The following is a 9,828-nucleotide window of genomic DNA, read 5'->3' as shown; positions in this document are numbered from 1 at the left end:
CAAAAATGAAGGCTTTATCAAAATATTTTTATCTTGTTTTCATGTCTTCAAACATATTACTGAAAGACAGTGGTTGTTTTTGTTCAGGCCTGGATTCTTGCAAATTCCATTAGGAGCACTAGGAGGAGCCAGAGGAACCAGATTTTTTTTTTTTTTTTTTTTTACAGATGATCTGTCTCATGTACTACTGTCAGGATATAGTGAAAGTTTCAGCAAATATGACAAATGTTACCTACTGCAGCTTTAAATAAACTTTGAAAAACCAAAAAGCTTGCTTTCAAGCTTTAATACTCAAAATTGTTCTTTCAAGAGCAAAAGCACAAACAGAGATACACACACTATTGGTAGAACTTAAATGGTGTCGTTTGACTCGTCCCCTCCTACGGCTCTCTAGCAGGAAGCTGAATGAACTCAGACCCCGCCAATTAAATGGCTTCTTTATTGATTACAGTTAGTGCAGTTTTTTACCTGTGAAAATAAACAGAGAAGCCCAACCACAGTGAATAATTTATCATGCTGTTAGCAGGAAAAACCCAGAGTGTCACTGCAATTTGATTTGATTAGATTTGATTAGATTTGGTGGAAGTACTGTATATTGATGCTTGCAGGGCAAAATGGGCTGCCACAGCAAGCTATGGGAAACAGGATAGAACAGCCAAGGAAATAGGATGTAAATAAGAACAAAGGAGATGAGGTTTATAGGAATATGCACAACCCTTGTTCCTCTTCAAGTGAGCAGCAGCATCTGGCACTGACTAGCTGTATTTAAAGATTCAAAAGTTTTTTTTTTTTTAAATACTCTTTTACAAGGGTGCAATCTTCATTGAGGACATCGTGGGTTTGAAGTACTCACTGTTTTCACATCAAGTATGCAAGGGTGCTGAGCCACTGGCCAAACAAGGACTATCAGACCTCAGTCACTGACCAGTAGCAATGTCAAGATCTTGATCTTGTAACTCTGACCGTATTCCTTAAGGTTTCTATCATTTAGTAAACTGAGTAAGTGACATATTTTATCAGTATTTCATATTATATTCAATGCAAAAAAAATAACAGTAGAGAACAACTGATAAACTGCATAATGAACCCAAACAGTGAACACTGCAGTTTAGTGTAGTTTGCGTAGAACCAGTGATTTAAATGAATTATGGGCAGATTGTTTCCTGTGAATATTGAATCAGCGATGAGTTTGACGGATATTTTAGCAACTTTTTATACAATTCTGTCTGTATTATGTATTTGTTTTTAATTTTCTTTATTTTTCTTTGCGGAGATGCCATGTGTCCGCACTGGTGTTATGCTCTATAGCTATTAGGGTTGAGCAACTTCGCAAGTATCCGATACAGATAATGTACTTTCTACAAGTATGAGCATCATCAGAGTATGATCAAAGTCAATATTAGTACTTTTAAATATAGCAAAGATCAGAGCATCTCCACTGCAGCTCTTGTGGAGTGTTCCTGGTCTGCAGTGGTCAGTATCTATCAAAAGTGCTCCAAGGAAGGAAAAGGCGGTGAATGACAGCGTCAAGGCTCACTGATGCACACAGGGAGCCAAGGCTGCCCTGTCCGATCCAACAGACGAGCTACTGTAGCTCAAAATGTTGAAAAAGTAAATGCTGGTTCTGATAGAAAGGTGTCAGAACAAACAGTGCATCACAGTTTGTTGGTATGGGGCTGCAGAACATTATGACCACCAGGGTGATCTGTGTAAATGCTAGTCGGGAAACTGTCTGGGCTGTTTTTCCAATTTTGGTTTTCTCATTTCAAAAAAGAATATCTGTTGGCCACCAACAAGTAAGACTGATCATCCTAATATTCTATTTTGTATTCATTTATTAGAAAAAAAATCAAAAAAGAAATCGGCTCTCAGACAGGAGCCAGCTCCCATTGTTCACTGTAAGAAGCCAACTCCTTCACATCACTAGTACCGTGAGACTGATGACTGATGAACGAAAGGCTTTAGTTATGTTTACCATACAAAAGTTATAAAAGTTGGCTTGGTATTTGAAATTTGAAATTATTCAAAATAGGTGAAATTATGTTACATGGAAACATTGGTGTAGGAATAAATGTAAATTTACATAGAATGTATGCTGGTACACTGTACATGTCTTTATAGAAATATGACCCAGGGCTGGTTAATCAAGCCTCAGAGCTGAGAACAAAGCAGAGAGAGTCAACAAAAAGAGGTTGTTATACTGATCATCAAGCCAGGTGGTCATAATGTTATGTTTGACTGGTGTAAGTTCTGCCTGGCACCGTTTCCTTGTGCTACCTTTCTTCATAATGTGTACTTCTCTGTTATTTTAGAAGTTTATATTGAGTTTAAATCAACAGTGCATTAGTTCACGTTCACCAAAAATACTTACTGTACTCAATCTTTTGATTGTGTCTTGGGTGCATTTAGACCTGTACTTTGAGGTGAACAAACTCTATCCGATTGCAATCTTATCACCCAAAACGCATTTTAATGCAAGGTCTTCATGGGGTCTATGTTGCTATCCAAGGGCCAAGCCACCAACGTTGGTAAGAATAGATATTCTCAAAATAAACTAAGCTATATTCAGATTGTGCCTTCCCCTTGGCACTCCAGATGTCATGCGTATAAACCTGTACAGTTCATGAGAGCAAGTCTGACATAAGTGCAGGGAAGACCAGACATTTGGAATCAGATTGTTGGAGCAAGCTGGGGCCTTACACAGAGAAAGACATGGTTGAAAAAAACTACTTAAACCTCTTCTATATGCTTGTTTTGGGGAAAACAATTACAGTTGAAAAACTGTAATTATAGTATTGTCTTAAAAATATGCTAGAATTGGAGATAATCAAAGATAAGGCAGTACAGAACAGTGCTCCTTTAGTAAAGATGCAAATACAAAATTATCAGCTTTGATAATACTCCTCAAATGAATTGCTGAGATGTAGATGGATCAGATCACCTTCTTTACATAGCCATCTGTTGTTTTTATAGAGGTGCAGAAGAGCTGTGATTGAACAAAGAGGTGTAACGAGAGGTGGATAAAAGCAGCTTCTGTACAGAACAAGATACTTTGTCTAGTCAATCAGCCACTGTTTTAATTAATTTAATCTTTATTTTCCTGCTGGAAGCTATTTGCATTTCCATTTACCTATACCCTTACCCATCTTTTTTCATATAAAAGAAAAAGCAATATTTCTATCTTTTTAATCTATTACCTCTTTCTCCCCTTCTTCCTTCAGCGTCTCTCCATGGTGATCAGCATGTGCCCTCTCCTCCACTTGCTGAAGATTGCTTTCCTTTGTTGAGGGCCTCTCAGGTGCAAGCCAGCATCTGAAGTGAAGATGAATGGAGGGAAAGCAAAGGAAGGGAGAATAAAGTATTGACAAAGTGAGAAAAATGAGACGTTTTGAGTCATAAAATGTGGCAAACGTGGACAAGAGAAATGGAGTTTGTATACATATAGTTGCGTTTCCATTGTAGGAACTTTCCCCAGGGACAAGGCACCTTTGGAGGAACTCAGCTTGTTTCCACTGCAGGGACCAGGCTCTAAATTAAAGTTCCACAGACATTATTTTACACCCCAAAAAGTCCCTGCATGAGGGGTTTTCGAAAATTAAATTAACATTTCCGATTGGTCAAGTACTCAGATTAAAAAATTAAAATTGATTAATTAAAAAATCTGTTCATGGTTTGACACATCAACATAGAGTTACAGAAGAAAGCATACAATAGACAATCCAACCTCATTAAAATGATATGTTAAAACAGCAGACTAATTTCCCTAATCTTCGCTGGTCTTCAGACCAAACAAAGTGCTAAAGCAATCTTCTAGTTCCTTGAAAAGTAGTTCCTGGCACTAAAAGAGTATTTTGGGTGGAAACGTTCACCTTCCGTGGACCAAAAGGTTCCTGATTCACTGCTATTGCAAATTTGTTTGGGAATATGCGCCACTGCACAATGTCAACTGAAATGGTTAGGGACTTAAATGTTACATACGAAATTCACTGCCACTAGATCACACAAGAAAACCAAAATCTCATACCAAAACAAATAAGTGCAAACATACTCCATTGACAAAATCAGAATTTTAAAATCACACTTTAAACTGGACAGAGACAAAATAGAAACATCTTTGTTAATCTTTCCAACAATCACCAACGCTGGTTTGATGGAAAATCAAACAGATGTAAAAGTTAGATGTGAGCAGTCTAATCAATTTAGATGAATCTAATTAAAAATCTGTGGCTTATGGCAGCACTACATGAATACTTAAGCATTTCCAAAGTTATTACAATTTATTGTGAGGGGAAAATGAAGGTCTACCAAATCACTGCAATCCAATAAATGGTTGTTGAAATTTTTCAGTCTGGATCAAATCGGTGGACCGACCATCCCTAGCCATGGTGCTAGTATGGCTAAAAACATGAATCATGCTTTAGTTGGCACATCTAGATATTATAGGAAAACAATTTAAATGCATTGTCTAACCCTAAACCTAATCCCAAGCCTAACCCAATAAAACCCTAACCACAACATAACCCTAACTGCAGTATAACCCTAATCACAACACATTTTCCCCCATTTTAACAAGGACATTGTCAAGGCATTTAAAAAAACGAATTCTTACCCAAACCATCTCATTCCTCATGCCTAAACCTAACCAATGAAGACAACACTAGTCAATCAGAATCAGAGTAGGGAGGGTCTTCAATGAATGCCGGTGGGAGAAAAAAATCCAATGTAACAGGTGTTTAGGGGTGTGCACTTAGACTAACCAGGAAGTGGAAGGAAGAGTATTCGTGTGGACAAAAATCAGTACTGGCCCATTTCAGGCACTGATTTCAAGCTTTGGGTTTAAGCCCTGCTCAGTACAAGTACAAACACATATACAGATATTTAGTTGGTCCATCGACATGTAAAAACGGACAATGCGAAAAGTGAAGCCAAAACCCACCCCCTGGTGGCTGACTGCAGTATAGGTCATACAGCCCACTGCGTCCATGTTAGCAGATGGGCTAAACTAAAAAATCTAAATACAGGTCAAATATATTTTTCCCCAAACATAGTTTCTGTCATTTTGGGAAGTTTTAAAATGTTAATTCTTCTGATCAGTTTGGATTTAATTAGTTTTCACGTCATGATTGACAGCTGAGCCCTGCTCGCAATTGAGTCGGCTGGGCAACCCCGAGCACTACTGCTGTCCGATTAGTGAAAGACGGCAACAGGTACAGATAATAGTGTACTCACTCAACCTTAATTAAAACCAAAACATCCTCATCAGGTCCTTAGAAAACACAAAATTATATTTCTTACAAAATAGCTGTTGTTAGAGACTACAAAGGAAACTTTTAGGGGACAAGGTTGAAATCACAAAATAATAGTGTTGCATGGTTTAAAGCTACAATAGGTAACTTTTCTATAAATAATTTGTTGTCATATTTGCTGAAACTCTAACTATATCCTGACAGTAAAAAACGAGACAAAATCTGTGGAAAAAACAGGTTCTTCTGGCCCCTCCTAGTCCTCCTTATGGTATTTGGAAGAATCTACTGGGCCTGAACGAAAGCAACTAATCAGAGCTAAGAAAGATAGTTGATTGTTTAGTCTCATTCCAAGGTTGTCAAATACTGACAATTTCAAAATTTTACATTATAAAAAAAAAAATAAAAATCACTTTGTTGGGCAGCTTTACTCAGTAATGGAAGACTGCCCATCCCTCCTTCAATCACTCACTGTTCAATGTAACATGTTTTTACTCTGGCATCTTGCTATAGACTGTTTTTACCATTGTGCTCTTTTTTTTAGCATTGCCTGCTTAGTAATTTGCAATGCAGCCACAGTAATCCCTCAGCTCTGAAGGCAGCATGGAGTTGTCCGTGACTGCAGGGCTGATGCTGTGATCATCTCTCATCACTTCCCTCATGTGAATAGACTGGGGGAGATGAAATTGATGGGGGAGGTTTAATGTAGTCCTGGAGGGTTCTCATCAGCATGAGCCCAGACAGGGGAATGAAACCCAATGAGTTGTTTATTAAATCTCAGGACTTTCTGACACACACCATCGACACACACCGACAGTGCAGAGGGCTGCAAATCACGAGCACTGGACGTGGAGGGGGATTAAATCATCACACAGCTGCACTCCATGGAAATGTGTTTAATACTGGCTTGATGATCAGTATAACAACCTCTTTTTGTTGACTCTCTCTGCTTTGTTCTCAGCTCTGAGGCTTGATTAACCAGCCCTGGGTCATATTTCTATAAAGACATGTACAGTGTACCAGCATACATTCTATGTAAATTTACATTTATTCCTAAGCTAAAGCCTTTCATTCATCACTCATCAGTAGGGTGGCCATTCATCCAGCTTTAGGCCGGACAGTCCGGCTTTTAAATGCCCTGTCCAGCTGCAGGCGCAGCCTTAAGCCGGACACTCATTTGTCCTCCTTCTGAGAAAAAAACTAAAAAGGCCCGCCTTTTGACACATTACCTCGTTAGTTCAATACTTATTGGCTAAAAAGCCTTTTCAAAATAAGTAATTTCATTGGTTACATTTTCGTGTCGCGACCTATCAACACATGGCTACCACCAGGCTGTCAATCAAGCTCTCAACGACAGAGAACTAACGTGAGCTAACGTTGGTTGTTGGACTGAAATTCTAAAAAATGCTCATACTTAGATGTAGATAGGCAAAGCCTATACATCTGAAACAGAAGGTGCTGCATTTGTTTTACCCTTTATCTATCCGGATAAAAACAGTTTCTGTATGATGTTTATTAGACCTATGTAATCTGAATTGGAAGGGCACGTTGTCATGAGCTGTATCTTGTATATTTATTATTAGCTATGTGGTATGTGTATGCACCTTTATGTAATCTGGTGGAAAAATATTAAAATTTAAAACCGGATCATACCAAACAAATATCTGCTTGCATGTCCCTGTGTATGCAAAGTGTCCTCCTTTTTGATGTGAAGGAAATGGCCACCCTACTCATCAGTCTCACGGAACTAGTGATGGGAAGGAGTTGGCTTCTTTCAGTGAACGATGGGAGCCGGCTCCGGTCTGAGAGTCGATTTTGTTTCTCTTTTTCTAATAAATTAATACAAAATAGAATGTTAGGATGATCAGTCTTACTTGTTGGCGACCAACAGATATTCTTTTTTGAAATGAGAAAACCAAAATTGGGAAAACAGCCGTTTCCCGACTATTTACACAGATCACCCTGGTGGTCACAATGTTCTGCAGCCACATACCAACAAACTGTGATGCACTGTGTGTTCTGACATCTTTCTATCAGAACCAGCAATAACTTTTTGAGCTACAGTAGCTCATCTGTTGGATCAGACCACACGGGCCACTGCCAACCGGGAACACCCCACAAGAGCTGCAGTTTTGGAGATGCTCTGACCCAGTCGTCTTAACATCACACTTTGGCCCTTGTCAAAGTCGCTCAAATCCTCACGCTGCCAATTTTTCCTGCTTCTAACATCAACTTTGAGAACAAAATGTTCACTTGCTGCCCAACATATCCCACCCACTGACAGGTGCCGTGATAACCAGATAATCAGTGTTATTCACTTTATCGGTCAGTGCCCAGAATGTTATAGCTGATCAGTGTATAAATATGGGGAACAAAATGGGTCTTTTTGATGTTTTTATTTTCACAACAAAAAAAATGGAAAATTAGTCTTTTCCCAAATTTGCGGCCAAAGGATTTTTGTTTTAAAATGAGAGAACCAAAGTACACTGGCCATTATCCTATGACGTACAGTACTTTGTTAAATCCGTCTACTTTGGAAATAACATTAAGATCCACAAAAGTTCAAATATAAATAAAATGTTCGATACACATCTTATACCAAACATAATGTATAGTTATGGTATTCTGGAAATGATTAATGACGGCTTATTAATTACATTGCACATAATTTAAGTGATATGAGCACACATACCAATGAAAGGTCAAAATAATTGCTAAATTTGGCTGAATTATAAAAGCCAGAAGTTGTACTAAATGAAGGGCCATTTGGGAGCTGAAAGAGCCCTTATTGCTGAGCTGAGCCAAAAGATCTGGACCACTAAAAAGGGCCAGAATTCATCACCACACCAAACATTTAGACTTTTTACATCCACACTGGCCTTACTGTGCGACACGTGTGTTGTATAATTGTTGGAGTCAAGCTTTTTTTCCTCTACTGAAGTAGAATCTCCACAAGATGCACAGAAACCTCCTGCTGTCTATATGTGACCAACTTACTAACTATATTATTAAAGGCTCTCATTGTCACTGAGTTGTCTGGTTTCTGTGGACTGGAGAATCAGTCAATCAATAGATAAAAAATGCAATTTTCTTCCTGTACACAGCTCACAGCCTACGGTTTCTTATTCTGTTTTTGTACAGACAATGTTTGAAATTAGTCAACCTGGTAAAGACAGTGTGGCTAGATGGGAAATAAGTTGCACATGTTGCCTGCCAATAAAATAAAAACAGCTGTCAATGATATTATGAGCCTTGACCATCCATGACCCTGTCTCCAGTTCACCCCTTTTTCCTTCCTTGGACCACTTGATAGGTACTGACCACTGCAGACCGGGAACACCCCACAAGAGCTGCAGGTTTGGAGATGCTCGTCTAGCCATCACAATTTGGCCCTTGTCAAAGTGTCTCAAATCCTCGGTATCTGAACAGATATGAAAACAGTTTTTTCTGGTGAATAATGCAGAAAAAAAATGCTTATGGTAACATACTGGTGTCACTGCAAAGTCTATCCAGTACGCGGCCATTTGTAGCATGGGACGGGTCAGATCTGGATTGGACTGAGATAATTGCGGGTAACGGGTCGGTTCCAGTTCTTAGCTTTGTGGGTACAGGTTTGCAAAACTGGACCCATGCAGGACTCTGCCAAGCAACCAACCAATAACGTCATGATAGGGTTTGGTACCAAAACAAAGCCAACCACAAGTAAGCACATAAAGATAAATCTCCCATATTTAGACATACATTTTAGATTTTGAGAGTATAAGGGTGATTCAGCACACTACTTTTTTTTACAAAACACATGAATCTGAAACAATCAGTGCAAATACTGTATATACTTCCTGGAATCCGACAAGCTGAACACATTCAAGGAATTACAAAAACAGAAGTGTTTCTCTTTTCTATCACTGATACTAAACAATACAACTTACTTACTGGTAACAAGCACACAGCCAGCACATGCTAGCGTTTATCACATCTCCAGGGATCGAAGAGAAAAACAGCAGCGTGATGTCATCATCAGTGAATGGTCTGTTGAGAGAAGGATCATGTCCCGTTGCTGGCTAATGTCAGCGCTGTCCTTTAAGCCAACCACTGCTAATGCAACAGACTGAAACAGCTCTGACTTTAATTTAAACAGGACTAAATGTCCACATTGTAAGGCTTAGTGGTCCCTAGAGGCTGCAGTGCTCATTAAACCCCAGGGAGCATAAAGCACACTGATGACTTTGCTATTCTCAGAGCCTTCGCTGTAATGTTTGTACCTGGAGTGGTGCTAGAATAAAAGGTCATAGGGTCATCGGAGATTGAAATTGCTCATACCATGGGGAACATTCAGCAAAGGAAATTGCAAGTTGACTAATTTTGTGTGCAAAGTTGACATTTTGACCTGAAGGACATGCCTCTCAAACACTGTCACTCAGCCACTGTATCAGTTGGCCAACATATCAGTATATTATCAGTATCAGCGTATATGTATTTCTGGTATGTGAAGCAGGAATAAACGCTATGGTAATATACTTGTGTTACTGCAATGTCTATCCAGAAGTGTGCACTGTGAGTTACAATACTGTGAGTTACAATACTG

The 9,828-nt window shown here is 38.9% G+C and overlaps 1 long non-coding RNA gene across 1 annotated transcript; it reads right to left on the bottom strand.

Annotated features, from left to right (window-relative positions):
- Positions 1 to 422: 422 nt before the first annotated feature.
- Positions 423 to 9,362, bottom strand: LOC127354572 (uncharacterized). Its single transcript, XR_007881589.1, has 2 exons — positions 9,177 to 9,362; positions 423 to 3,312 (listed from the first exon to the last, which is right to left on the bottom strand). It is a non-coding gene; the product is annotated as an uncharacterized LOC127354572 (long non-coding RNA).
- Between the last annotated feature and the right edge of the window lie 466 nt (positions 9,363 to 9,828).

This window comes from Dicentrarchus labrax, unplaced genomic scaffold (assembly GCF_905237075.1).
Source record: "Dicentrarchus labrax unplaced genomic scaffold, dlabrax2021, whole genome shotgun sequence".
NCBI classification, from domain to species: Eukaryota; Metazoa; Chordata; class Actinopteri; family Moronidae; genus Dicentrarchus; species Dicentrarchus labrax.
This window is presented reverse-complemented; position numbering and strand designations above follow the sequence as displayed.